The 7,146-nt window shown below is 45.6% G+C and overlaps 1 protein-coding gene across 5 annotated transcripts in view; it reads left to right on the forward strand.

Moving 5' to 3' along the window:
• Positions 1–4,495: 4,495 nt before the first annotated feature.
• The window catches only part of Plcd4 (phospholipase C delta 4), a 24,547-nt gene continuing 21,896 nt past the window's right edge, over positions 4,496–7,146 (forward strand). For 3 of the 5 annotated variants that reach the window (XM_029478625.1, XM_029478617.1, XM_029478627.1), the window contains exon 1: positions 4,496–4,680. The gene's annotated coding sequence lies outside the window, so the exon portion shown is untranslated. The other 2 variants (XM_021161695.2, XM_021161700.2) reach the window with 2 other exon arrangements.

The following is a 7,146-nucleotide window of genomic DNA, read 5'->3' on the forward strand; positions in this document are numbered from 1 at the left end:
CTGACCTTTCTCTATGGTGTGTGTGTGTGTGTGTGTGTGTGGTGTGGTGGGTGGATGGGTGTGGAGTGGGTGTGTGTGGTGTGTGTGTATGTGTGTGTGGTGGGTGGATGTGGTGTGTGTGTGTTCATATAATTGAATGTGAGCTCAGGCATGGAGATCAGAGAACAATCTCTAGCATCACTTCTCACTGTCCCACTGTCCTCCTTGTTTAAGGCAGGCTCTGTTTGTTCTGTGCACACCAGGCAAGCTGGCCCATGAACTTCTGGTGATTCTCCTCTCTCCACCTCCCATCTCACCATTGAATACTAGAATTAAATACTCACTACCCTACCAAGTTATACAGGAGCTTTGGAGATTCAAGCTCCGGTCAACAGGCTTTTGTGACAAATGGGCCATCTCTGAGATCCCACATTTTTTTGACAGGGTCTCACTGATTTTGGATAGACTTGATGGCCAGCAAGCTCCAAAGGTCATCCTGTCCCCACCTCCACAACTGATCCCCAATACCTGACGTTTTTTGTGGATTCTGTGGATCTAAACTCAGGTCCCCATGTTTGCCCAGCAAGCACTTCACTGACTGAGCCATCTCCCCAGCCCTGCAATCTAATATCTTGAGTTATCTCTTAAGTACAAAAAAGATGCTTTATTTTAGAAATCTGAGTTCAATTGAGTAGGCTGGGGATGGGGACTCAGATTTCCCAACCTGAGTGTCCTGAGCACCAGAAGAGTTTGTGCCAAGAAGGGCATCTGGGAAGACACGGCTGGAAGACTCAATACCATGTTTGGGTCTCCCTATGGCACCTGCTACTTCATTTCAATTTAGGGCTTGTAGGCCTTTCCTGGGCATAGTTCCCAGAGAGTCCCTCTGCTGCTGCTGCCTTGATCAGATTTCTGGATCTGTTAATAATAGAAAACTGTGGGGGAAGGGCCAGGATCTTTGCAGACACAGAAATTACCAAAGCACATGAACAGTTCCTGTGACAAAGCCTTGTGTGCTGACTCTTGGATCTATTCAAATTCCTATGTTCTCTCCAGGAGCTAGCTTCCATCCAACAATTCTATTTCTCTCTCTCTCTCTCTCTCTCTCTCTCTCTCTCTCTCTCTCTCTCTCTCTCTCTCTCTCACTCTGTGTGTGTGTGAGAGAGAGAGAGAGAGCATGCACTTGAGCATGTGGAAGTTAGAAGGCAACTTTAGAAGTTAGTTCTCTCCTCCCATGATGTGGCTCTTTGGTATCAAATTCAAGTGATCAGAAGTGGCAGCAAGTCCTTGCCTTTCTCCACTGAGCCATCTCTCCAAGCCCCTTCCCAAGCATTCTCGGGAGCCAAACTAATCTTGTGAAATCTCAGTCTACACCCAAATCAGAACCCAAGCTGCGTAGTAATGGTAGATTGGTAAACCAGGCAGTGGTGGTGCGCGCCTTTAATCCCAGCACTGGGGAGGCAGAGGCAGGCGGATTTCTGAGTTCAAGGCCAGCCTGGTCTACAAAGTGAGTTCCAGGACAGCCAGGGCTATACAGAGAAACCCTGTCTCAAAACAAAACAAAACAAAACAAAAAAAAAAAAAAGAAAGAAAAGAGAAAAAGATTATGATGTCAAGCAAGTGGGGATGGGACCTCTGCTAAGTCAAATCTGAAATTGATGGCTTATAATTTGATGTTTCTATTTGTCCTGCTCCCCAGCGATGGCTTCCCTTTTAATGTCTACCTTCCCTTTGGATTATGCTTTCTGCTACCAAAGCCTGCTCTAAGAAGGAAAGTAGTGCATGCCTATAATCCCATCTAGAAGTTTCTGGAATTCAAAGTCATCCCTAGCTACATATTTAGTTCAAGAGCAGCCTTGACTACACTATCATTGATCCTATCTTTTAAAAAAAAGGGGGGGGGTGTGCCACTGGAGAGATTGCTCAGTGGTTAAGAACACTTGCTGCTCTTCCAGAGGTCCTGAGTTCAAATCCCAGCAACCATATGGTGGCTCACAACCATCTCTAATGGGATCTGATGCCCTCTTCTGGTGTGTCTGAAGATAGCTATAGTGTACTCATATAAATAAAATAAATACATCTTTAAAAAAAATTAGATTAAAAAAAAAAAGACAACAAACCTACTGTCAGACAAACAAACAACAAACATATAGTCAACCCACTCTCTGGGTTAATTAAGTAAAGCTATGAAGGCTTCAGGGGTTGCAAGGATGGTGGTTCACATGTCCATAGTCCTTTTTTGGAGGCTGAGATGGAGGTCTGGGGGATCTACTTGAGCCACAAGTTCAAGACCAGCCTGAGCAACATAAGGATACTCCCGTCTCACATAAAATTTAATTGCAGAGGTTTAAATCCTCTTCGTTATAAACTATAATAGAAGCAATATAAACCTACAGGAAATGTATGACAGAAATTTTTTTTTTTTTTTTTTTTTTTTTGGTTTTTCGAGACAGGGTTTCTCTGTATAGCCCTGGTTATCCTGGAACTCACTTTGTAGAGCAGGCTGGCCTCGAACTCATAAATCCGCCTGCCTCTGCCTCCCAAGTGCTGGGATTAAAGGTGTGCACCACCATGCCCAGCTTCAGAAAATTATTTTTTAATGAAGGACCACCCTCACCTCTGTTAGTACTTAAGACTAAAAATAGATGAAGGCCAGCTATGCATTCATTCTACCACAAGGCCTTCCTAAAGTAATCTCCATGCTGGCTTTTGTAGCCATCACTTAAGAGGATTTTATTTTAATGGAACCTAAGACTTAGCTATCAATAACCACTAATGGCAGACTATTAGGCGGTTGAGAGGTATTTGAGATAACTCTAAGAGGCAGCCAGAACTCAAAATACTCAATGTCATGTCCACCTCACAAAGCTCGTTCCCTCTGGGCTTGTGACTAAAATACACCACTGAAAAAGAACCTCACGGGAGTTCCATATACGTGCCCTATGTCCATAACTGCCTTAACTGCCATCCCCTGGGTCAGAAAAGCCATGCTTCGCAGTCTTCCCAAGGCAAAGCAAAAGCTGAGCCCAGCTGTGATGTGGGTTCTCTTTACTGCCAACACATCGTCTAGTGTACTGTAGAAACTTCTAGTGCCTTAGCTTTTATTTGTGAAGTATGGGGTCACAACACCCCTTTCCTCTTCTAATCTGGTTGTCTTCCCTCCATCTTGGTTTCTGTGCCAGCTACCTATTCATTTACTCTTGGAAGGAGCTTGTTCCTTTATGAGTGCCCTCTCTCTCACTTTGCTCTGGTGTTTTTGTTGTTGTTACAAAGTTGGAATTTATTAAAAGATATTCTTTTTTTTTTAAAGATTTATTTATTTATTATATGTAAGTACACTGTTGCTGTCTTCAAACACTCCAGAAGAGGGAGTCAGATCTCGTTAAAGATGGTTGTAAGCCACCATGTAGTTGCTGGGATTTGAACTCTGGACCTTTGGAAGAACAGTCGGGTGCTCTTACCCACTGAGCCATCTCACCAGCCCTAAAAGATATTCTTAACATTGGTTTTTACGTACAAAACAGAAAGACAGAGGGAAGAAAGATACACAGGAGCATGGGTGTGGCCTTTCCTAAAAGAGTCTGTCTATAGTGAGCTTGCTTCATCTCTACCCATACCTTTATTATATGTGGCCAGAATGATAAGGAAGCAGGGTTGTGAGTTCAAGGCTAGCTAGGCTACATAGCAAGACTCCAACCTCATAAATAGATATCCTGTCACTGAACAAATGATTACAAGAGAAAAGAGGACATTCTGGGGGTGGGAGGGGCGTTGCTAAGGATGTGGTTCAGCTGGCCAAGTACTTGCCCACTACACACACAGATCTGGGCTTCATCCTCACCACCATTTAAACTGGCCACAGTGGTGCACACCTGAGTCTTAGCACTCAAGAGGTGGAGGCAGGAGGATCTGTAAGGTCATCCCCAGCTACAAATCAAGTTTAAGAACATATCAAATTCAAGGTTAGTCTGGGCCACAAGAAACCCTGTCTCAAGAAACAAACAAACAAAAGCACCCACCATATACACACGAGCTGTTTCACACGTGTGCACAGATACTGTCCCTTCAAACTGCTGTTTCTTCCTTTCTCCCTGTCTTGCTCAGCTCCTGTATTTTTACAGACTCAGATTGACTGCCCTTTTCAGGCAGGATGCAGAAACACAGGAGCAAGCTGGTGGAAAGCGATACCATGGAGAGCAGCCAGATGAATTGAGGGCAAAAACAGCGGTATTCCACACAGACTCTGAGCAGAATGAAAAGCAGTGATTCACAGCACACTTCAGTAAACAGGCTTGGCTTTCACTCTGAGAACAATTGTGGGATTGGTGTCAGTAAGGGGTCCAGGTGGGGAGGCATCAAGATACAAGGCAGCCAGGCTCCTCCTCCCTAGAGATGTGTTGCTATCAACCTCAATCCATTGCCTTAATTCTTTTCTGCAACCCCACCCCCACAATTCCTCCTGTTGACCAGTGCCCTGGGCCTTTAAGAGTTGGATAGGCTGGACCTAAGAAAGCGCTCACACCTCTCCCCACCCCACTCCTCCTCTCTGGCTGTAACTCTGCCAGTTTACAGCAGCAAACTGCAGTGGAGGGTGGAAGCAGTCAAGTGCAAAGGAGAAAAGGAGTCGTCTTGTTCTCAGCGGAGAGCACTGCGGAGCTCGGGAGGCGACCCTCGCGACACAAGATTACTATCCTATCTACGGTAAGGGCCCTGAGCTCTAACCAACCTCTGGCAAAGCTGAGTCCTGCCTGAGTCCTAACTCAGCTCTACAGATGCATACCTGTATTAGGTTAAACTAGGCTCCTTTTCCCACCCTGAGGCTCCACAGAGCTTCCCCCCCCCCTTCCTGGTTCTCTCAAGTTTATCCTCTCTGCCTCTTAAAAACCATTTTCTTTCCAGCTGTGTCAATCACCCTTTTATAGAGAAACCTCTTAGCTCTACGGGGCCATGAGTGCTGACCCTAGCCACTGTGTCTTAGAGGTGAATCCAGACGAATCCCGTCTTCCTGGGAAACGGGAGGCAGAATGAGAATAGGTTCTCATCAATGAAGATGCATTAAGAGACTGTTAAGGGTTACCAAATGAGGGTGTTCAAAACGCATGAGACATTTGAACTTGTGGTAATAAAGAGATGATTTTAAGATAACCTTAGAAAGAGTCAGGGTTTGAGTTTATTCTGTGCTCTGGTTTTTGCCTGCTTAACAAGCCAAGGCAAGTTCTTGGTACCCTAGCAGGTTGTATGCCATGGGACTTTAAGACCACAGACAACTGTTTGATCTGGACTTGGATTTAGGGCTCCCCAAGGTTGCCTTTGTGCCAGAACTGCTTATTAGGGTGCCCACTAAATATGCTCTTCTCATCCTTGGAAACTGTAATTTGGCAAATTCTAAAACGTTCTCCTAGAGATGACTGATCTAGGCTTAAGTCTCTGGACTTGAGAGAGCCTTGAAGTTCTAACATTCTAAGGGCTATGACCTGTGAGCAGAGCCATCCTGTCCACTTTATATGTTCTCAGAAGTGAGAACATAGACAAAATAGCTCTCTTCCTTCCTGCCTCTCAGGAAGAAATTTGAGACATGCTGACTTCCTACTATAATGTCATTGGCACATGGTGTTGACACTTCCAAACTCCGAGGAGTGTATAAAGCTCTTTGGAAGTACAAGATATATTGGGATATATATATATATATATATATATATATATATATATATATGCTACTCTCCCCCCACCCTGAACCTAGGCCATCCTCCAACTTCCTATATAGCCAAGGATGACCCTTGACCGCCCCTGATCCTTCTGTTTGCACCTCCCATGAGTTAAGATTGCCACTGTGCCTGGCTGACCCAATCTCTCTTACTTTTAGAATTTTATCCTTTGTGTCCTTGCTGGTGCCCCCTCTCCCAAACCCTCTGTTTCTTCTCGCCCCACTGCACCTGCATCCGTTGTAACCATCCTTCCTTTCAGACACCAGTGGGAACACCAACACTTGGAACACTTAGGTTCTAACACATTCTTTGGGCACTTTGTTTAGTCAGTCTCCTAGGATACAGGGGAAAATGAGGCTGAAAGGAGAGGCATGTTACTGAGTGTCCAAATGAAAGTGCCCTCTCTCCTGGACTGTAGATTTGACATCCTTAAAGGGGCTGAGAGCCAGGGCTATTGGGAATTAGTGGAGATAAAGGAGGGGAATGGCAGGAAAGGGTGATGGAGAAAGAGGAGGAGGAGAAGGTTAAGAAGAGAACACAAAAAGCTTGACTTGAGGGAGCAGAGAGGCTGGTGAGAGAGAAAAGGAGTGAGCTAGGAAGAAAGAAAAGAGTCAGACATGGGATGGGAAAGGCAAGACAACGGGAAGAAAAGGAAGTTGTTTGGCGGGATGTAGGGGACCCAGAAGATGATGGAGTGGAGAGAAAGACCATCGGTGTCCCTCACCGATCGCAGGCCTTCCTTCAACATGCTTTCTGGAGAAGGCCCTTTCTAAGGGAAGAGTTGGTGAATTCTGCACCGGTTGTAGAGAGACCTGCAATCTATTGCAGTTGTGTCACTGAAGGACCCTGTCAGGACAGCCAATCTTTCTGGTCTTCAGTCTCCTCCATGAAGCTCAGGTCTCGTACACTGTGGCTTCCCCGAGGTGCCGCTGACACTCTTGCCCATACTACACACAGATGCAAGCTAAAACCACCACTCTTGAGTGGGGACAGGTTAGACAGGGGGAAAAGAGGTAGTTTGTTTGTTTGTTTGTTTGTTTGTTGTTTTCGAGACAGGGGTTCTCTGTGTAGCCCTGGCTGTCCTGGAACTCATTCTATAGACCAGGCTGGTCTCGAACTCAGAAATCTGCCTGCCTCTGCCTCCCGAGTGCTGGGATTAAAGGTGTGCCCCACCACTGCCCAACAAGAGGTAGTTTTTTAAGGCTGGCTAGGGAAACTGTTTTTGGATCCTGGGCTCTGTTCTCAGGTTTCCCATGTTCCAGGACATGTAAGGTTCCTGGACACAGGAACAGAGAAGGTAATTCTGTCTTCTTCCAACCCCAAGACCAACTACAGAGTCCTGTGCCTACAAGGTGGAAACTTCAATCTCAGCTCACCCTCAGACCACTGTGGTCTGAGCAGCCAAGGAATTTAAGAGTGACCTGTTACTTTGTCCTCTGGTCTTCATACAGCAGTTTTGGGT

Source organism: Mus caroli, chromosome 1 (genome assembly GCF_900094665.2).
Source record: "Mus caroli chromosome 1, CAROLI_EIJ_v1.1, whole genome shotgun sequence".
NCBI lineage: Eukaryota > Metazoa > Chordata > Mammalia > Rodentia > Muridae > Mus > Mus caroli.